The sequence below is a fragment of the Terrapene carolina genome, unplaced genomic scaffold, assembly GCF_002925995.2.
Source record: "Terrapene carolina triunguis isolate 2854851 unplaced genomic scaffold, T_m_triunguis-2.0 Scaffold96, whole genome shotgun sequence".
NCBI classification, from domain to species: Eukaryota; Metazoa; Chordata; order Testudines; family Emydidae; genus Terrapene; species Terrapene triunguis.
In genome coordinates, this window is record NW_020664447.1 from 33,427,738 (window position 1) to 33,450,952 (window position 23,215).

A 23,215-nucleotide genomic window follows, 5' to 3' on the forward strand; every position below is an offset into this window, starting at 1 on the left:
ACTAGGAGAGCTCTCTCTCCAGTGCTCTGCCGTGACTACACAAGCCACGTTAAAGCTTTAAAGTTGCTAGTGAAGACGTGCCCTTAGTGTTTTGGTTAACATTAGTCAGTATAAGATCTTTCAGAGAAAAATGCAAGAATTATGGAATAATCTGTTTCTAGGGGATATGTCTTCCTAAACCCTTTAGTTGGGTGTTAACTTATCCCCTGAAGCATGAGGGTTTATATCCCTGTGTTTTTCTATTTTAAAATTAAATGTGATTGTACCCATTATCTATATATGTATTTTTGAATCCTTCAGAGCTACTGGCCTCAATAATATACAAAGTGCTTTGTTGCTTTTCAGTTTAATTGAATATCCTTTGCTTTTGTATTTGGAGTTGCCTGATTTAACTTCTCCATACCCCTTGTTGTTTTATATACTTATGTAACCTTTTCTTTGTCTCCTCTTTTTAAATTAACAGTTCCATTATTTCCAGTCTCTTCACTTGGGAGTCTTACCATATCTCTAATGATTTTCATTGCAAGTCTCGATCCCTTATATCTCTCTTGAGATAGGATGAGCAGAATTTTTTTTTGTATTCCAGGGGAGAATATGTCACTGACTGATACAATGGCATATTTTAGTATTACTTGTTTGCATAAGAGACAGCAGTGAAACCGCACTTCTATAAAACTTCCCAGATTTGTCTCTCTGAAACTGTGCCACGGTGACTTAGAGCCCCCTTTTTAACAACGAAAGATCCAACCATTCACCCTCTAAATTCCTAATTGTAGTAGGTCATATTATTCTGTTTTTTGTATAAAAAGGTGCACAGACTTAACATTACTCCTGAAGCGCCACTGAAATGTATTCCAGACTTCTAGAGTCAAGCAGCTATGGGGGGGAGGGGGGGAGCACAAACAAATGGCAACAAAGCATGTGAATTGTTACATTTTAACCTAATTATAGAGAGTGACTTTTATTCTTCGTCTACGTTTAGGGAGAATATTCTAGTTTACTTCACAGCTCTTGTCTTCCAGGCAGAGCCCAAGCCCCATCTTTTGTAAATGGGACCCAAGAGTCACATCCCTAGCACATCTATAGATGAGATTCAGCTGAAGTTGGAGAAGCAGATTACTACTATGATTCTGGTGGGGGCTGTCAGCCAAATAAGGGAATTCAATTAACAAGTCACGTTTCAATCTTTGCAGCTTCCAGTATTTCTTTCTTTCTGACCGGCACTCCTTGGGCAGATGTACTCTCGCTCCAGAAGGCCACTGTCCTACTCAGACTTCATTCTCAGCCAGCTCTTTGTATTAAAGACCCATGCATAAAGGACTTCTATCTTTCCTTAGGGCCCAGCCTCTTCACCCAATCTCATGGATCTAGACACGCTGAATGCAGTTCTGGTTGCCCCATCTCAAAAATGATATATTAGAACTGGGAAAAGTACAGGGAAGGGCAATATAAATGATTGGGGTATGGAACAGCTTCCAGGTCAGGAGAAATTGAAAAAACGGGGACTGGTCATCTGAGGCTTGGTCTACACTTACCCCCCAATTCGAACTAAGGTACGCAACTTCAGCTACATGAATAACGTAGCTGAAGTCGACGTACCTTAGTTCGAACTTACCTCGGTCCACACGCAGCAGGCAGGCTCCCCCGTCGACGCCGCGGTACTCCTCTCGTCTAGCTGGAGTACCGCAGTCGACGGCAATCACTTCCTGGTTCGACTTATCGCGTCCAGACAAGACGCGATAAGTCGAACCCAGAACTTCGATTCCCAGCCGCCGAACTAGCGGCTGGGTGTAGACATACCCTTAAAAAAGAGATGACTAAGAGGGGATATGATAGAGTTCTATAAAATCATGAATGGTGTGGAGAAAGTAAATAAGGAAGTATTATTTACCCCTTTGCATAACACAAGAACCAAGGGTCACCCAGTGAAATTAGGAGGCATCAGGTTTAAAAGAAACATAAGGAAATACAGTGCACAGTTAACCTGTGTAACTCGTTGCCAGCGGATGTTGTGAAGGCCAAAAGTATAACTGGATTAAAAAAAGGAATTCGCTTCATGGAGGATAGGTCCATCAATGGCTATTAACAACCCCCTGCCCTGGGTTTCCCTAAACCTCTGACTCCCAGAAACTGGGATTGGATGACAGGATGAATCAATTGATAATTACCCTGTTCTGTTCATTCCCTCTGAAGTATCTGGAACAGGTCATTGTTGGAAGGAAGAATACTGGGCTAGATGGACCATTGGTTTGACCCAGTATGACTCTTGTTATGACAGAGTATTATCAGGGTCAGAAGGGCAGATGCCTATCCAACATCTAAATTTTGTGCCACCTTGGCCAACTCCCCACCCGCTCTCTCCAAGATTCTAGAGCTGGTAAAAGAAAAGGACCAAATAGTCTGAGTCCAGAAGGAGAGACTGTCCATTAGGTAAATATCTGATTCAGTCTGAAATTCCCTTTCAGAGTCTAATTGAAAAGACACACAATCTTTGTGTATTAGAAATATTAAGATCTTGGGAATCCTTACACTGAATTCTTGCATGAACCAAGAAAAGTCTGGTATTTATTGAAAACTGGTGCTTTGTCTCCTAGGTTCGCGTGTAGTTTGTGGTTGTTTTTTTTTAAAAACTATTTACAGTAGAGTAATTTAAATTTTTAGGGAGCCCTATCTGCTTTTTTTCCTATGGTTTGAGTTTTGTAAGCTGCTAACAAAGGCATGGTTAAACTTTTTAGAGACCAGTAAATGTTCTTAAATTAGAGCAGAATTGACTTTTCTCAATTATTACATAATACAAAATAAGGTTGCGTCTCTAAAATATTGTTCCTGTTCTTAATTAGTATTTATTAGAAGAGCTTCAGCCTGTCTTTGAGTAGCAGATGGTATTCTGGAACAAGATCCAGAGACGATCTGGTTAACAAGATGACATGACTGTTCCCTGACCCATCTTCATGGAGACAAGACAAATAAGCTTACCACTACAAGTAGCTCCAAAAATAGTGGGCCTGCTTGCCTCAAGGTCGTCTGATTTATATTAAAAGTATAGGTCCATCTGCTTTTATAACAATGATTGTGTTAGAATTTGCAGAAGTTGTTCTATGCTACCTTTTAATAGTTGAAAACTGTCAGTACTAATATAGATTTATATTGCACAAATGAACTATTTATTATACTGTACTTTATCATGCAACTGGTACTTATAAATACACTTCTCTGTATAGAGTACACCATTCCTGATACAATTAATCACATTTAATACAGTTACCATTTTTCACTTGAGCAGTTAGCCTGCAAAACCTCATATACTGGCTAAGTTCCCTCTAAGCTGGACAGCCACGCAGCTGCCTATTAAGCGCCTCACAGGCGCTCAGGGCTGTGGTGTGGAGAGATGCCTCTCCCCAAGCCCCAGACCTACTGCAGCGCCCCGACCCAGGCCAGTGCCTAACCTGCTGCTGCCCGGGGACAGGTGCCCCGAACCTGCCGTGGCCGAGGGACAGGCGCCCTGGCCCCGACCCAGCCCAGCCCCGAACCAGGTGCCTCTTCCCCCAGTCCAAGTGCTGCTGCAGGGAGAGAGAGCAGGGGGGGAGGAGAGTCCTCTCTCCCCACTGTAACCCTGGGGAGCCCCACTGCTCCCCAAACCTCTCAGTCCCACCCCAGAGTCCGCACCCCCAGCCGGAGCCCTCACCCCCACCCCCACATCCCAACCCTCTGCCCCAGCCCTGAGCCCTCTCCCACATTTCAAACCCCTCGGCCCCACCCCACCACATGAATTTTGTTATGTGCACCAATATGGAGGTGATATGTGACATATTGGTGCACATAACAAAATTCATTCCACACATGGGTGGGAAAAGTTAGAGGGAACACTGCTTGCAGATTGTTTCCATTTCCAATAAGAGAAATTGACAATGGAGTCAGGTGTTTCTTTGATGCAGTCCTGTTTATTTACAAAGAATGTACATAAAGTCCTGTTTTCTTCAACATATTAGGAATCAAACAGGAGGCAGGGTTTTTTTGCTCCAGTTCTAAACCAGCCAGTACTCTACCCAAAAACCTTTTAGCTTTTTTTCAGGGTCATATTAATAAGTGCTTTTTTTCCTAGCTGTCCTTGGCTTTCTGCTGTCTTTTCTGTCTGCTTCTGTTATGTTCTGGCTGCTTCTCTCAGCACACAGCTTTATCAAACAGTACCTCTGCCCACATAGTTCAGTGCTGTCTGGTCTAGTTCGTGGCCTGTATTTTGGATGGTAGCTTCTATATGTTAGCTAGCTTACTCCAAAAGAGGCTTAACTGCTTCTTGCATTTATCCTGAATGAAGGGCAGCTATTATGCCCACCAGCTTCAGTGATGTTTCACACAACCCTCAGAATAACAATACAGTAGCTATTTTTGTAGATTAATACAAAAGGTGTAGGATTTAGCGTAGAGCAGGGAGTCTTCATTTGTCTACTAAGTTGATTTATGAAGAATCATATAACAATTTGAGAAGCAAGCCTTAACGCCAAAGTGTTTGCAAGCATTATGATTGCACATAATAGGTATCTTTCTTTGTTCACCAAAGTAATAACATAGAAAACGTTTTTTCTAGTGGTGTTTCCTAATAATTTTTATTTTGAATCTAGTTCATGAACATATTGCTGTCCAATTTCTTCTCTCCATCAAGTTTACATTTAGAAGCTTGCACCATAAGTGGTGTCAATTCTCATTCTGAATCGCTGGTAAAATATTGTAGACTGTCCTTATTTCAGGTATAAAGGTCAGTTTCGTTTCATTTTTCAAGGTGACAGTAATTCTGTTTTTAGAGCTTACTTTTAACAAGGTCCTAAGTAGCTTTTTCAGTTCAAATTTTAATCTTAAGGGAGTTCAATTAATACAGGATGTTGTCTTCAAATGCTTGATCTTTTTGATAAATTTATCTGGCTTGTGATGAGTATGTTCTCTTGCAAAACTAAATGTGTGGTGACCAAAGGATACTGGGAAATTAATCTGCTTAAAAAAACAACCTAAAAAAGACTTATTTTGCTGATGATTTATAGAATTGGCCTGAAAGGATTTTTTTTTTTTTTTTTAATTTCTTTACAGTAGCAATTTAAGGTCTAGTTATACCCTGTCTTTCCTGGAAGATCGGTGGACATCTGCGGAACTAGTAGGAATTATATATCACACAACAAAATAATAGCCCATACTGCTGGATAAGGGTATGCCTACACTGCAGCTGGGAGTGTGCCTCCCAGCACAGGTAGACTCACATGCTAGCTCAACTCGATGAAGTGTACTAAAAATAGCAGTGAGGACATTGCAGCACGGGTGGTGGCCTCGGCTAATCCCCTGAATATGGACCGAGGGGGTGAGGTGGGCTTGTACTTGAGTGGTTAGCCCATACTACTGCCCATGCCACAAAGTCCACACTGCTGTTTTTATTGAAGTAATTTGAGCATAGCTAGCATAAGTCTCTCTAACTGGACTGGGAGGCACGCTTCTAGCTACCGTGTAAACATACCCTGAGAGGATAAATAGACTTATTCAGTCTGTTAACACCAACACCAGTCTAAGTCAAATTCTTTGCCAATAAAGACCTTCTGTCCCAAATATTTTAAAATTCAATCCCCTGGCCCTTAGGTAAGAGCTGAAAAAGCTCCTACTTCGTTTTCATATCTTCTGAAGATGTCTTCAGCATCAAGAGTGAAGACCAGACTTGAAATTCTTAATATATCTGAGGTATTAAAAAAGTGGAAAGCCTTCCCCCAAGGAAATGTTCAGGCTAACTGTATACATCATTTAAAAGAAAAAAATGAAACTAATTTTTTTACCTTTTTGGGTTACCTTTATCTTTCTTGACTATGACCTTAATTTTTTGTTACAGTTCTGCAATTTTTTGTGCTATGAACCTTATGCCTATTAATTTCATTGGGTGATCCCTAGTTCTTGTGTTATATGAAGGGGCAAATACCTCTTCCCTATTTACTTTCTCCATACTATTCATGATCTTAGACCTCTATCATCTCTTTTCCGAGCTGAAAAGTCCCAGTCTTTTTAATCTCTCATCATATGGAAGCTGTTCAATACCCTTAATCAGTTAGGCTTGTGCTATATTTGTTGCAGTACACTCAACTTGTTTCGCTTGTAAGTGATTGAGAGTTTATCTCTGGACGCTTTGTGAATACAAGACTTGCTCTTGATTTGGCTGATATGAAGGGTGTCTTCTCTGATTTACTTCGATAATGTAGTTCCTTTCAGCTAATGGTATTTAGAATTATTGTTCTATCACCTATGCTTACTAAGAACTTCAAAAGTTTGTGCCTGAAGTTTTTATTTGACATCTCCCTGCTAAAACAGACTCTACAGCCCTGTTAATGATTTGTTTTACTTGAGGATCTCTGGGTTGAACCCGCAGGCCTGTATAGTAGCTGACTTTTGTGTGCAATTAAAAATGTTTTTGACCAAGTATTGTAAAAGTAAAAATGTTAATGTTTTTCTTAAAACTTAGTATTCTGTTCATAGAATCATAGAATATCAGTGTTGGAAGGGACCTCATGAAGTCATCTAGTCCAACCCCCTGCTCAAAGCAGGACCAATCCCCAACCAAATCCCCAAATCACTAAATGGCCCCCTCAAGGATTTGAACACTCAACCCTGGGTTTAGCAGGCCAATGCTCAAACCACTGAGCTATCCCTCCCCCCTAAAGATTCCAACAACAATAATGTTTATGAAATGAGTAGCCACCAAAGAAATTAGTCTTCGTTGTCGTCGTCGTCTTCTTCGTCGTCTTAGTCTTCTTCTGTTCATTATATCTTCAGCTTAAAAAGACAATTACTCAGAATTGGTTAAAACGGTATTGGTAATCATAACCTTTACTGGATATTTAAACTATGAAGTAGAACTTGCTTTGTATGGTGGTTAAAATTGATATCAGTCACTTTGCCTGCCTGGTGGGAAATAAGCAGGATTTCAGTGTGACTCTCAGTAACTCCAATGATTCTACTCTTTTTGGTTTGTGCGTGAACTTGATATTTGGAAAAGGTTGATGGGACTCATAGTAAGGCTATAAGCATACAACTTCTATTATTTGTCCTGTAAATTCCCTATTCTGCTACCATTTTTTGTAATTACTGTATTTTTTTAATTAGTATTCATCTAGCTCATCTGTCTCCAAGAATAGCCTAGTAAGCTTTATTGATATAATGCTATAATATTGACCAAAAATACTTGGAATTATATTTCTATATGAACATATTCCATAGAAAGAATTAATAAGTTAATTGCAATATATCAACCAAGTAAAGTACATAGCAAATGCAATTATGCTTGAGTGTACTCCCTTAACTACTATTAAGAGTTTTATAATGTACTGTGGAAATTCATTTGGATTGAAACTTGAAGAAAACACTTCAGGGTTAAGAAAATTAAGTATTTTACCAATTTGGAGGAAGATATAATTTGAAAATATTTTACTTGTGACAACATAATTTTGGAGTTTTTTGAACTTGTATCTTAAAACATTGCATTTGAACAAAAATTTACTCTAATGTAAAGCCCAGGTAAGCCCAGGGTTTGAACTCAGGCTCAAGTGTAACCCCCTCCTCCCCCCATCTACACACAAATGGCGTGGACCCAGGGTCCCAGGACCCCACGGGAGAGGTGAAGGGACTGAGCCTGTGTCAAGCTGGAACTCAGGGTTCAAGCCCTATTGCTTCGCACTGTAGATGCAGTCCCACTGGACTCGTGCTCTGGGAATCCGCCAAAAGTATCTCTCAATTCCATAGGCCAGCTTTCTTTGTTCTCTGGATAGTCAAGTTTTCCCACACTACACTACAAACAAAGGCCACATTTTGGGATGGCTCTAGGGAGTCTGATACGGTTGGTTGGACTTGGGTCTGCATACTGCATTGTTCAGGATATTTGAAGCCAATCCCAGCAACCACCTCTATCAGCACTCATTCGGTTTCAGCATCTTTCTAGATATGGACATTATTAGAATGGCAGACCCACAAATTCCAAAGTGTGTACCAAGGAATGTCACTACATAGCCAGCAATCGCATGGGTGCCAAAAGCTTCAGTGACAGAAACTGAATATTCAGCCAGACCCCCTTAAAGGACTAGGCAGAGATTGATCCAGGTGGGAATCAATCTGCAAGGAGGTCACATCCCTTTGTGAGTTGATATAAGAATGCTTACCTTGACAACCACTTCTACCACATACATATGATTCCTGAGATTTTCAGACACTTCCAGGTCAGTTCCCTATGTGGTGTTGGTTCCTTGGACATTCATCAATATGTAATCATCGTAACAGCTTTAGAAAAGAAGGTCTGTGTAGTGCCTTAGTAACTGGCTGGTCTAAGTCAGCACTAGCCAGACGGTATCTACAGTGGTTGATGGAATTTCTGCAACTGATCAGAGACTTGAGCCTGGTAGTAAACTTGGATAAAAATCAGTCTTCCCTCCTTGATGCAACTGTCAACAACACAGAAGGAAGATTTCCCTTTTCCCAGCAGGATCCTGAAACTGGAATCTTTGGGGAATTTCAAGGCAAGTTGTATGTCTGTATTAACAGCATGCTATTCCTGCAGGCTCCTGGTGTTCTTCCAGGATTTGGTCCTGTGGGTGCAGTTTCATATCCAGGGCCTTCAATAGTACCCAAGAATATCTCTCCACTCTGTGAAAGGAGCTGAATGGCTGATTGCTTCCCCAAAATGTCAAGAATCACTGCATTTGTGGTTGGAAAACACCAACTATCTAATAAGGTTCCCCTTTTCAAGTGTGTCGTAGGATTCAGGTGGCCACAGATGCCAGCCTTCTCAGGAGGGAGCCCCATTCTGCTATGGAATTAGTTTATGGGGCACTGATCACAGTGTGAATGCAAACTGCATGCCAGCATCTTAGAACTAAGGGCAGTTTGTCTCTCCTTCCACTTCATAATGCCTTCACTCTTCCACAGTGTTCTAATCAGGCTTTACAACACAATGGTGGTATTGTGTGGTCCATCTATCAAGAGGGGGTATAAGCAAACCTGTCTTGTGAGAAATCCCACCTTCTTCGATGGATGGGGGGGAAATCTGAGGACTATCAAAGCCCTTCTCGTCCCAGACCACCTCAATTGCTAGGTGGGCTGAGCTGCCTTCTCCTTGGTCACTGGGAATAGACCCTGTAAAAAGAAGTGTTCCCCCAGATAATTGCCAGGACTCAGCTGCTAACAATCAAGCAGTTCTCCTCAGCAACTTCAAATTACCCAGATGCTGTATCAGATTTCACAAGCTTTGGGCTCAGGATACTTCCCCTATGTGAGAAATATATGGAGGGGGAAGAGCCTATGTCTCCCCTCCCTGTAATCTGGAAAGTACTGGAAAAGATGGAGAGAGGCTGACGCCTCTTTATTGTCCCCCTCCAAATTAATTTGCAGCCCTCTTTCCTCTGGGGACTGAATCTCCCTGTATTGGAAAGAAGGGACATCCTGGCCCAAGATCTTGTTCTTTATTCTGACACCCTCAATCTCAGAGCGTGACTCACCCTCTTGTCCCTTTTTTTTTTTTTTTTTTTTTTACTTAAAAGGAGATGATTTCTTAGACTTACTATAGGGTCTGAATGGTCTTTACCTCTTAGATTTCAGCTAGCGTGCCTCGAGTTCGGATGTTGACTCTCAGGAAGGTCTGGGTGGGAGGTTTCCCAATGGGATCCCTTTCCCCACAAGGGTAACTGCCTACTGCAGCCTACTTTCAAATCTTTATTCTTCTGTCATCTTGAATTTTCTCTCTGCAAAACCTTTTTTTAAAGCTCCTTCTTTGCCTTCCAGGTCAATGGGGAAAATGGCAAATCATATCATTCTGAAAGGTTGGAACTTGGTGATATGATGGGACCCTTTCCACCTCATTTTCAATAATTTCCTTCTACCCTAACCAGGAAATTCCTCCTCTTAGCTGCATAGGTAGACACCACTCGTATTGTGTGGGCGCCCCATCGCAGCAGTTCAGAATGTTTTCACTGGCAGTGTCCAGTAGGGGTAATGCATGTTCCTCCCTCCTCCCCTGCAGGGGCATAAAAAGTGAGGCAACACCAACTGCCACTCAGTTTTTTCAGAGCATCCTAGACGAAACATAGGAACATCATTCCTGTCCCTTACTTAGTAGTTAGGGCCCTACCAAATTCACGGCCATGAAAAACGCATCACGGATTGTGAAATCTGGTCTTTTGTCTGCTTTTACCCCATACTATACAGATTTCATGGGGGGAGACCAGTGTTTCTCAAATTGGGGGTCCAGACCCAAAAGGGAGTTGCATGGGGGTCGCAAGGTTATTTTAGGGGCGTCGGGGTATTGCCACCCTTATTCGCTGCTGCCTTCAGAGCTGGGTGGCCGGAGAGTGGCAGCTGCTGACTGAGGGCCCTGCTCTGCAGGCAGCAGTGCAGAAGTTAGGGTGGCAATACCATACCATGCCATCCTTACTTCGGTGCTGCTGCTGACGGAGGCTCTGCGTTCAGAGCTGGGATCCTGGCCAGCAGCCGCCTGCAGCTCTTCAGCTGCCCAGCTCTGAAGGCAGTGCTGCCGCCAGCAGCAGTTTAGAAGTAAGAGTAGCAGTACAGCAACCCCCCACCATAACCTTGTGACACCCCCACAACTCCTTTTTGGGTCATGACCCCAACAATTACAAGACCATGAAATTTCAAATTTAAATAGCTGAAATCATGAAATGTTATGATTTAAAAAAATTCTATGACTATGCAATGATTGAAATGGACCGTGAATTTGGTAGGGCCCTGTAGCGGGGTGAACACCTGCTCCGGCCCTGGAGGGGTTGGAAAAGCCCTGCAGAGGGCTGGGGCTGGGCCAGGTAAAACCCTGGCTGATTGGGGGAAGTGGCTGCAGCTGGGGCCACACCCCAATCAGGCCTCAGCTGGCCTGTATAAAGAGGCTGGGAGCCAGGTGCTCAGAAGTCTCTCTCTGCCTTCAGAGGGAGAAGGGCCTGGCTGCAGCGAGCTAAAGACAGAGTACCTGAGTGGAGCAGGGCTGGGGACAGGCTGAGGAGCTGGGGAGCTCCAGCCTGGAAAGCCCCAGGCTGCGGCCTAGTAGGAGGCCAAGGAGTACTGGGGGTTGCAGAGGGCAGCCCAGGTGTAGGCCAAGGCAGCAGGCCCAAACCCAACCTTGCCTGTGATGAGTGGCCTATACTGCAGTCTGCCCCACCGGCCTGAAGAGGGCACTCCAGGATGCTGGAAGAGCTAATTGCCGGAGACTACCAGCAGGAGGCACCGCAGGGGTGAGTCCGCTCCTCTACAGGCCCTAAGAATAGTACTTTAATTTTTAGTAACTGTAACTTTTTTTTAGTTGTTACTGTTTCCTTGAGAGAGAGAGAGAGAGAATGTGTGTGTGTGTGTGGTCATAGTCTTCTGTTTCTTAGTGTACTAGAGCCATGGTATATGCTATGGCAGAGCTGAGATCTCCAGGCTTTAAATTATGCTCCTCTTGTAGGGAAGCTATTCCACTAACAAACTCTCATGGGAAAAAAAGTTACTGCCTCAGTGAAGAGCACATTATGGCTTAGTATGTGGTTTGTAAGTCTTTTAAAAAACAGTCTTTTAAAAAGCACACACAAAAGGAAAGGCAGTCCATGAGAAGAAGCTTCAGCCTTGAGAAATCTTCAAGAACTGTATCAGATCATGCAGTAAAGCAAAACTCCTGAACTGCTTCGATGCAACCTCTCTGCCAGTGCTTCAGTCACTAAAGGTGTGACTCTGAGCCCAAGAGGTATAAAAAAGATCTAAAGGAGAGTCAAATGCTTTTGGAGCAGTCAGGAACCCTTACTGTCCAAGCAGTGGGAGAGTTGGACTTTAAGTCCACTAACCAGCACTGTTCACTATCTCCGGTGCCAAGAGCTTCCTCGGAGCACTCACTGAAGTCAATACGGAAGAACTCAGTCCCAGAGCCTTCAGTGCAGCATCAACATAGAGAGTGGAGGGATCACTGTGTGAAGTCTGTGGTGCGGTAACCATTTGCACTGTCTGTTTTAAAAAAAACAAAACAAAAAAAACCCTCTTGTGCACCCTGTGTGGGGCTTGTAATTGAATTAGTATAGCTCATCCCCTATTGGTCGTTATCTGCCAGAGGCCACCCACACCAACTATATAAGAACTCAGTGAGCACCCCTAAGTATCTGCTCAACACAATGGCTTTTTGGCTCCTTATCTGCTAGGTGCGATCCTGTGTTCTCAGAATAAAGCCTGATGCTGCCTCAGGTGACCCCGAGTCTCTTGTGAGTGTTGTTTTGTTCCATGACACTGGCACATCAATCACAGTCTGTCTGTCAGCTCTGCCTTTGCTGGCATTGCCTCAGTTGAAAAAACCTTTGTCGGCATCAGCATTCTCAGCTTCTGCCGCACCTTCAGAAATTACAGAAAACTATGGATCCCCCAATACAGGTGTTCTCGGGGGAGGGGTGGAGGGCGGTGAGGGGAATATCTTGATTCAGAAAGGCTCATTTATGTCTTCCATGGACCTTAGAATAACTCCAGAGCTTGTCTCAGTTATTGCAATCTTCTCCCATTTCATTCCCATCAAAATCTCCTTGAGAAGGTGCTTGGTTACATGTGATAAATCTCTATAAGTCAACAGGACAGTGGAGTTGGGAATAAAAGCCCTTCTCAAGTTTAAAAATTACCAGTGATTTCATGATCTACATAGGGGTATTCCTTTTCTGACTCTGGCTTCTCATCAGACTCTGTCAGGAGCTCTACATCTAAGAGGCGAACAAGTCAACAAAAAGGAAAGAAAATACAAAAGAGAACTTTAAGGAAACTATTTATTCTACTTGGTTTCTGCCAAATTGGACAAATATATCTTATCTCTTTGGGTTGCAAGCTTCATCCATGGCCTGAGTACCTGCAATTTCCAGGACAAGTCTCCCCCACAATACATGGGGAACCCTTGTAAATCACGAGGGCCAGGTTTTCAGATGTCTCATTGTTCTCCTGTTAGGGATGGGGAAAAAGAACATCATCAGGACTTAAGTGATGAAGTGATAATGGTTCATCAAGAAGATTTATCTGATCTTCCACCTTCCTCTCCTATTGAGGATGTCATTTCCTATGCCTGCATCAATGGATGATTTTAAATCCTTCAGGCACTATTGAAACACATGGGGCAGATTCTGGAAGCGCCTTTAGCAGTTGTACACGGGAAAGTAAATAGCTGTTTGATATTCTCCATTCAGCTTCTCAAAATAGAATTGCTCTACCTATTAATGTGGGAATTTTAGATCCGTCAAAGGATCTTTGGGCAATTCCAGCTTTGATTTCATCAACTTCAAAATGTGCTGATCATGGATATCAGGTACTGTCAAAAGGCTTTGAGTATTTTTATACTCATCCAACTCCATCATGGTTGCTTGTTACTGCTGCAAATGAAAAATCAAAACAAATAGGAAAGTCCACTCCCAAAGAGATTAGAACTCTTAGGCTGAGGAATAATTTTCCCTTCCAGTCTTTGTATGAGTATAGCTAACTATCAAGCCATGCTATCTAAATATGATTACCATCCGTGGAATATATCATCTGACTTTAAAAAAAAAAAAGTTACTTTTTTAGAACTTAGAGATGAGTTTAAATGAATCTGTAAGGAAGATCTGCTAAATTGCTAAAACCTTGTTTCACGCTGCACTAGATGCAGCTGATATGGTTGTCCGTTTGATGGCTACAGCTAGTGTTATGAGATGTGCATCATGGTTGTATGCATGAAGGTTGCCAAAAGAAGTGCAGACAACTACTGAAGATTTGCAGTTTGGGCTGAGTTTATTTAGTGCTAAAATGAACGAACCTCCATTCTTTAAAGGACCCAAGAAAGGTTTACACACTTCTGCTTTCAAGAGGAAGCAGTTTTGTTGTAAATCTCCTACTGCATATAAGAACACTACTCCTTCTCCATTTTTATCAATAGAGAGATTGGGATATCAAAAGAGGAGATTAGCCCGATCATCCTCTTCAGTGACCTTGCACTGGGACAGACACAGAGGCATCAAATTTGATGTGACAGTCAAGCATCTTGGACTAATCTACAAGGATCTATACCATTTTCCTTCTTTCCTTTGTTCTGAACTCTTTCCCCCTGCCCACCCCAGGAAGCTTGGATGGCAATCACCACAGATCAGTCAGTCCTTCAAGTTATTGAAGATGGTTATGTCCTTCAATTTCAGACTTTGCTTCCCACCCATTTCCAGTCCCAGTCTCTCTTCAGGGACCACTCTCATGAGAATGCAATATGTCAAGAGATAGACGATTTTGTTGATCTAGGAGCAAGAGAACTGATTTGCCCAAGAATTTATAGGAAAGGGTTTCTGTTTCCCTTACTTTCTTATACTGAAGAAGGGAGATTGACATCTGATCCTAGAGCTCAGGAATCTAAACACATTCACTTGATGCACCAATATTTGTATGGTAGCTCTTGCTTCAATTATTCCTGCTTTAGATTCTGTATTTAGAAATCACCCTGCAAGTTGAGGGTAATGAACTATCAGTAGTAATGACTTATCTGTGCAGACAGGGGCCATATGTTTACTTGTGTCTAGAGTAGACAATTGGTGACATTGACAGCATGTTTGGGTAGGGTGGCAATTTATGGTCTTCCTGTTTACAAAACATTATTCTCTAGTGACTGTTTAGTGTTAAGACACCCATTTTGGAGAGCAGTTCTACAGTCTCTTTTCAAACAACTCCTAGTTTCCACCTGTATTGAAGATGACTACTAGCTAATCACCAAGAATGGAGTCCACATGTGCAGCACTTGAAACAGAACAATTATTTATTTTACAGTAACTAGACCTTAAAGATTTCTGCATGTGTGGATCCTAGGACCAGCCCTTCCTCCCCACAGCTTGGAGCTCTATATATGAGGTTCTAATCGTTGAAGGAACTTAATGGCTGTTGGGATCACTGTGCTCTGTATGCCCTTGGGGTGGAGGGAGGAGAGAATGAGGACATGAGGAGCACATATGTGACCCCTATTGGAAACTGCTAGTGAAAACATTTTGAACTGCTGCACACACTCTGAGTGGGAACCACATGTGCAGACAACTCAACTACAGTTACTGTAATGACTGAATGACTTCGAGCAGATCAGTACAGACTGCGTGGCTCTGGGAAGGATAAAGTTTGGGGCACAAGTGGTGGTCTCGTCCATCCTCCCTGTTGAAGGAAAAGGCCCGGACAGAGACCATCGAATCATTGAAGTAAATGCGTGGTGTAGAGTGGTGGTCACCCGCTCCTGGCCTGAAAGGGTTAAAAATAGCCCTGGGAGAGGGCTGTGGGAGGGGAAAAGCTGAGCTGATTGGGAGAAGCAGCCTCAGCTGGGGGCCACACCCCAATTAGGGTCTAGCTGGCCCTATAAAGGCCAGTGAAGCCAGGAGCAGATGCAGTCTCTCTCTGGCTGTAAAGGGAGACGGGCCTGGCTGCTGGGGAGCTAGATAAGGTACCTGAGCTGGAGCAGGGCTGGGGGAAGGCCTGGGGAGCTCCGGCCTGGAAACCCCCAGCCTGCTGCCTAGTATAAGGCCAAATAGGTACTGGGGTTGCAGGAGACAGCCCAAGGCTAGGCCGAGGCAGCAGGTCCAAACCCCTCCTTGCCTGTGATGAGTGACTTATACTGCAGTCTGCCCCAGGGAGCGGGGGCTGGTTGGTGACTGGCAGTAGCCTACGGCTGAGAAGAGGTGGGGATAGGGGGGTGGGGGTTCCCCGGGGAGGGGAGACCCAGTGAGACTGCGGGGTACTTCAGGGGGCAGCACCCCGGTCTGAAAGGGGCACCAGGGTCCAAGAGGGACTCGGGACCCAGCGGAAAGTGGGACACCCGCCTGCAGAGGGCGCTCCTGGGCAAAGAGCTAATTCCCAGGAGGACCGACAGGAGGTGCCGCAGGGGTGAGTCGCCGCCCCGTTACACGTGGCTATGCAGGTGGTGTCAGCGAGAGGGCTTTGGCTTCTTTGACAACAAACTGATGTTCCAGGAAAGAGGATTACTGTGCTGGGATGGGCTCCATCTATCAAATACTGGGAAGATCATCTTTGGTCATCATCTAGCTAACCTGATAAGGAGAGCTTTAAACTAGGTCCTATGGGGGATGGTGAGACAAATCTGGCCTGTGCACATCTAGGCTTGAAGACAAGGAGAAGAGGCTAATTTCTGGAGAAGGAACTAGAAATCACACCTTTTATTAGAAAGGCAAGAAGAAAAGCAACAGGGCAGACTGCCAAAATATCATCAATGCCTGTACACAAATGCGATGAGTATGGGGAACAAGCAGGATGAACTGGAAGTCATGGTATATGAAGAAAATTATGACTTAATTGACATTACAGAAAGTTGGTGGGACAACTCCCATGATTGAAGTACCAGTGTTGAGGGACATAGCTTATTCCAAAAAAGGTATGGGGAAAAAGGGAGGAGGTATTGTGCTGTACATCAAGGATGTATATGCTTGCTCTGCAGACCAAGAGGAAGTGAGCGACAGACCTGTTGAGAGTCTCTGGGTGAGGATAAAAAGGGAACAGTAGCGATGTTATTGTGTGGGTCTATTATAGACCACCAAATCAGGAAGAGGAAGTGAATGAATCATTCTACAAGCAGGTAACAAGATTAGCTAACACACATGAGCTAGTACTATTGGGGGATTTTAGCTTCCCTGATATCTGTTGGAAGACTCTTACAGCAAAACATAATATGTCCTGCAAATTCTTAGCGTGTCTAGGGGACAACTTTCTGAATCAAAAAGTTGAGGAAACAACTATGGGGTCACCAATTTTGGATCTGGTTTTGACCAACAGGGATGAATTAGTGGCAAATACGAAGGTGGTCAGAACTTGGGAGACAGGGATCATAATCTGATAGAATTCAAGATCCTGTGGAAAGGAAGACATGAGAATACCAAAACAAGGACACTGGACGTCAGAAAGGAAGGTTTCAACTAACTCAGAGAAATAGTAGGCAAGGTCCCATGGAAAGACCAATTAGGAAGAAAAGGCATCGAAAGGGGCTGGCATTTTCTAAAAGATGTGATACTAGAGGCTCAAAATAAAGATATTCCATCGCAGAGGGAAGATCAGAAGAGCCACAGGAGGCCAGTGTGGCTGCATAAGGAGCTTTTTAGCTATCTAAAACCCAAAAGGGATACATCCAGGAAATGAAAGGAGGGGCATATGGTCAAGGATGTATACATGGGAATAGCGTGAGCATGTAGGGACAAAATCAGGAAAGCCAAGGCAAGGAATGAGTTACAGCTGGCAAGGAATATTAGAGACAACAAGAAGGGGTTCTTCAAATATGTCAGACAAAAAAGGAAGATCAAAGACAGTGTGGGTCCACTGATCAATGCCTACTTTGCTTCAGTCTTCTCTCTCTCTCTCTCTCTCTCTCAAAAAAAAAGTGTGATGGGACAACTAGTGAGGTTACCATAGACAATAAAGGGGAAGGGATGCAGATTGGGATAAGAAAATGTCAGAGGTCTTCTGACCAATTTGAATTCAAAACAGCGGGGTCTGATGCTATTTACCTGAGTTTACTGAAGGAATTAACTGAAAAAATCTCAAAGCCACTGGACATATTTGCAAATTAACAGATGACCAGAGTGGTCCTGGAAGACTGGAGAAGGGCTAACGTAGTGCCCATCTTTAAAGGGGGGGAAAGAAGGAGCTGGGGAACTATAGACCAGTCAGCCTGACTTCGATACTTGAAAAACTACTAGAGCAATGTATAAAACGTTCAATTTGCAAATACCTGGAACATGAAGGGGTAATCACTAGCAGCCAGCATGGGTTTACCAAAAACAAATCCATGCCAAGCCAGCTTGCTTTCCTTCTTTGACAGGGTAACTGGTTTGGTGGATCAGAGGAATGCAGTGGACATAATATACCTGGACTTCAGCAAGGCTTTTGACACAGTCCCACATGACATTTTGATGAGTAACCTGGAGAAATGCAGACTCAACAGAACTACCATTAAGTGGATACATAATTGGTTAAACAACCACAAACAAAGAGTAATTATTAATGAAATGTCAGATTGGAGGGGAGGTATCAAGCGAGGTTCCACAAGAATCTGTTCTTGGTCAGGTGATGGTTACTCGGCGCTGGTTAGGGCTCAGCTGGAGTACTATGTCCAGTTTGGGTCACCAATGTATAGAAAGGATGTAGAGAAACTGGACAGGATCCAGGGGTGAGCAAGAAAAATGATCAGAGGGATGGAATGCAAGCTATATGAGCAAAAGCTGAAGGAACTGGGTATGTTTAGTTTAGAAAAGAGGCGCTTAAGGGGGGACATGATAGTGGTCTTCAAATAATTGAAAGTCTGCCATAAAAAAGTTGGAGAAAAGTTGTTCTCTCTTGCCACAGAGGGCAGGACAAGAGGTAATGGGTTCAAACTACAGCATAGCAGATTTAGATTAAATCTCAGGAAAAACTTCCTAACTGTAAGAACAGTGGAACAGACTGCCTAGGGAGGTTGTGGAAGCTCCTTCACTGGAGGCTTTCAAAAGGAGGCTGGATAGCCATCTGTCTTGGATGGGTTAGAAACAAAAAATCCTGCATCTTGGCAGGGGGTTTAGCCTACATGACCTTTATGGTCCCTTCTAACCCTGTGATTCTGAAAAAAGTAACCGTTCTTTCCCCACTATTGCTCTGATCCTGAAGCCAAAATAGAAATTAGATGGCATTCCCTTGACATCTGATGAGCCCTTAACAAATACTTATCCCCGGCAGGTATCTTTATAAAATCACGGTCCCTTTTTGAGGGCTTTTGCAAAGAGGCAAAGGCTTCTAGATAAGTCCTTCCCTTCTGGATTGCAGTTTGCATCCAGCATTGCTACTAAGTTGAATCCTGTGCCTTGAAAATCTCTATGCTCACACCACTAGAGCAGTGACAACCTCCTGGGCAGTGTGTGGAAATCTCGCTATTGATGTTCTGCTAGGTGGCCACCTGGTTCTTTCTCTACACATGTCTTCTCATCTCAGTCTTACATCTCAGCCTTCAAGTAGAGCATATTGAAATGTCCTCTCTCCACATCCTTAAGGCTGCTTCCTGCGGGAAGGAGGTACCTGCTCAGTCCAGAGGTCCTGACAAGCTTTTCTCCAAATGATGTCCCCAGTCCCCATTTTTCTGCCCTCTGCTGAGCCTTTATGGCTTTCAGTGGCAGGTTAACCAGTGTTTTTTTCCCTCAGCTCTGGATTCTGTCAATTGGGGAACACTTTGCCTGCTTGCATAAGGGACTGGGTATGAAAAATCTTTGATCTGGATTGGTTGCCAGGGCAGGGAAAAACTCTGTTAGCATGGCCTAAAATCTGCCTGAGTAGAATTCTGTTTATATAAGCCTAATATTCTTTAAATTGGAGGGTTTGTTATAAAGTTCAGCACTACCTTAAATATAAACTGTGCTTTAAATCACAACCAAACCAACAAGTTAAACTGTTAAGTATACTCTTGCAACAATAATTTGCATGTTCTGTTGGAGCTCATGGGGCTTTCTTTTCATTAAAATTATTAGACAATATTTGGACCCTTTGCTGTGTCCACAGCAATATCTACCAGGATGACAAATGTGTAGAGCCACAGCATATTTTGTTAATATTACAAGTTTTCGCTCGTTGAAGTAGCTTCATGGGATGTAAATATTCTAATCAAACTTCCAGGGGACAGCATGATACAGTTTAATAGAATATTTGAGTACTATCCATAACATAATGCATGACAACACTGAACCGTCATAACATTTCCACTCTTGGGCCTCAATTCTAGTGCAAAGCACACCAGTCTGCATGATTAATGCTGGAGTTATGAGACCCAAGAAGGGAGAATCCAGTAAAATGATGCCTTCAAAGAAGCAGGATTACAAGGTAAGTAAATAATTCTCCCCCCACCCCCCTCTTTATTTTCTTTTGGCTTTGGTCTATAAAAATACATCTATCCAGAGCTGTAGAGACAAGTAAAATTTCCTTTTTTTAAAAGGAAACGTGTCCAGAGTTCTTTGTCCCTTTTCATTCAAAGGATTAATGTAGTAAAACTTGTTAAAGTCCCATTTACTGAAGGCATTACTCAGTAACCCAACATACAACTGCCAAATACCCAGCTTATATTAGATTAGTTTAATTGAAGGAATTCTGGCTCTAAGGTTTTTGAATTTAATAGCTGTTTATCTTCAAATGGATGGCATCATTGTGTTCTTATGAGGCTTATACTTCTACAGTACTATGTTGATTCTTTCGGCATGAAACTAAAAAGATGATTAATGAAGGCACTTCTACCTCAAGTGGGTGTTGCCTTATGGTGACATTGTTTTAGATTTATGTCAACAGGTTTATTTTGGGAATTCTGCCTTCCTAACTCTGAAATATGTAGGATTGAGTTTAAAGTATTGGTGGAAGTTGTACAAAGAAATAAACTGTTCTGTTTAAGGAAACATCGAAATTTAAACATTTGTTTAATGAAAATAAGCTTGTTTACATCTAGTATCCCTGTCATGTGGGACTTGTACAAAGTTATTCCTACGTTAGGTATTTCTTTTGAAGTATGTGTGTGTATATATGTCTTGTATGAAGTGTTGCTCAGTAAAACAGTTTTTGGACTTGTTATGATTACCTCTGCTTGGAATAAATATCTATCCTGTTTACTTCACTGAGCTATTAAAATTCAAATTTATCCTACATTCACCAATTCCAGAAATTTTCCCCTGTCTCATTTATATGTAATGAAAAAAATACAAAAAAGAGCACTTCAGATCTGTTTGAGGCTTTACTGGAGGGGCAAGTTGTGTCTCTGTGGTATAATTAGGTGACGGCAGTATGTCTGGTGAAGACACACTATGCTGACAGGAAAGAATTCTCCCGTCGGCCTAATAAAATCACCTCTGCAAATGACAGAAGCTGTGCACACGAGCACTTATGTCAGTGTAAGTTGTGTCACTCAAAGGGGTGGTTTATTCACACTCCTGAGCGACATAAGGTATGCAGACGTCGGCTGTAGTGTAGACATAGCCATAGTTATCTCCCATTCTTTCAGTTCCAACTTCATTGAATTTGATCAATGATACCAGCTTTCTCTCAAGGAGGAGGACTGGCTTCTGGGTACCTTGTACCTTTTTTATCAATCTCTTCCCTTCCTTCTGGCAAAAGGCAGATTTGTTGATATTTTTTAATTAGATATGTTAGAGTAGGGGTAGTCTTGAGGAGAAAACTTGACTCAAGAAGTGAGTTTTGCACTTTTACAGAAAGTGATGAGAGTTGGTTAGTCAGTCATTTTTATTTTCCCTGGCAGTGAGTTCTGTAGTCCTGATTCTGTCTCTTGCAGTCACAAGTCTCCCTACTATTGGTTGACATTGTTGTAGTGGAAAGTAGATAGCTGGTATCATTGTGAAGAGACTCTCTGATGGTTAGGACCATACAAGGCTTTGACAATTGGGACAACAACCTTAAACTGGACTCTGAGCTCACTGGGGAGTGAGTCCAAAGAGAGGGGTATTTGAGTAACCTGTGTTGCTGAACAGGAGGAGTGCTGCATTCTGAACCAACTGGAGCTTTCTCAGGATATGTGGTTTCTTTCCTAGATATAGACAATTGCAGTAGTCAAGAATAGAGGCTAAAAATCCATAGTTGCAGTTACTTCTAATAAACCCATTTAGGTTTGGTCTAGGAAGAAAGATCTGACTGTTTGCAAGCATTTCCATTCACCTCTGCTGCCTCCAGGAGGTGGGATAGAGTTTGGCCAACAGCATTAAGAGCAACAATGGGGTTCAGCCAGATAAGTATGGACATTTTCTTCTACGAAAAAGAAGTCGTCCATCAGAGTGGCCAGTGCTGTCTCGGGAATCCACCAGAGAGGTGGCATTGAAGACTATTTTTTAGGTAGGTTTTCAATCAGTTTGAGAGGAAAGAGTTGGAAGCTATGTTGTGGCTTATAAAGTTGCTGGAATAAAGTTTCTTTAGTGCCAGTTGGACTGTTGCATGTTTTAGATGGGTGAATGGAGTTCCTTCTTAAAAAGAGATGTTGAAAATCTGTTGGGGAACATATAAGACCTCTACCATACTTACATGAGGCAGAAAGGACAAGGATCAGAGTTTCAGTATCCCCACATGCATGTCTTTTGGGTTTCCATTACTTATTCTTGGAAAAGATTTTTTTTTTTAAGACATATTGGGGAATATTTTCATCTTTCTGTGGAACATGTCAAGAGTTCCAGAAATTGTATATTAGTTTTCATTCATTAATTTAAGGTTTGGTGGTGTTGAGTCATTAACATATGCTACTTTTCTCCCAATTATTCATTGAAATTAAATACTGTTAACAAGTTTTAAGCAGTCTGGCTAAAAATCCCTTTTGCTCTTTATAGCGATGTTCATTTCACTGGTTCTCCAGCCATTGTAGGATCTGTGAGACAAGGACTTAAATTTTTATAACAAAAATGAAGCAATATTTAAAACTTTCAACTTTAAATCACTGAGATGTAATTAGTATGTAAGCTATAAGAGCCTTGCTAAAGTGTAGGGAAAAGACTTGGTTAAACCATATTTTTCTATTATCACTGTCTTCTTCTGTGGCTACTGATAATTTGAGGAAATATTCCTCTTCCTCCTTTTTTGGAAACTGGAGTGGGAAGTGTCTCTGTTATACTGGCTGATCAGTGAGTCCTCTCTTGACCAGGTCTAACTTTTTAGTGTAGGTCAACCCAGCTCCGTTGCTCAGGGCTGTGGGAAAAAAACCCACGCCCCAAGCAACGTGGTTAAGCTAGCCTAACCCCCGATGTAGCCAGTGCTAGGTCCACAGAAGCATTTTTCCATCACCCTAGATCAGTGGCTTCCAACCTTTTTATGCCCAAGATCACTTTTAGAATCTAAAGGCAACCCAGGATCTACCCCGCCCCACTCATTCCATCCCTCCCCCTCTCCGTTGCTCACTCTCCCCCACCCTCACTCACTTTCACCAGGCTGGGGTTCGGGGGGGGGGGGGGGGCTGGGGCCAAGGGGGTTGCAGTGTGGGAGGGGGCTCTGAGCCTGGGGCAGGGGGTTGGGGTGCAGGAGGTGGTGTGGGGTGCAAGCTCTAGGAGGGAGTTTGGGTGCAGGCTGGGGCAGAGTGTTGGGGTGCAGGAGGGGGTGCAGGGGGTGGGCTCTGGGAGGGGGTCAGGGCTGGGGCAGGTGGTTGGGGTGTAGGAGGGGGTATGGGGTGCTGGCTCTAGGAGGGTTTTTCCGGGCTGGGGCAGAGTGTTGGGGT

General features: G+C 43.0%; 1 protein-coding gene across 2 annotated transcripts in view; it reads left to right on the top strand.

Annotated features, from left to right (window-relative positions):
• MPP5 (membrane palmitoylated protein 5) overlaps window positions 1-23,215 on the top strand; it is a 129,115-nt gene that overhangs the window by 16,804 nt on the left and 89,096 nt on the right. Inside the window, exon 1 of one of the 2 annotated variants that reach the window (XM_029911514.1) lies at window positions 19,781-19,848. The exons of the other annotated variant lie outside the window; for it this stretch is intronic. The gene's annotated coding sequence lies outside the window, so the exon portion shown is untranslated. Of the gene's footprint in view, window positions 1-19,780; window positions 19,849-23,215 lie in introns of those variants that run through there. 2 annotated transcript variants of the gene reach the window in all.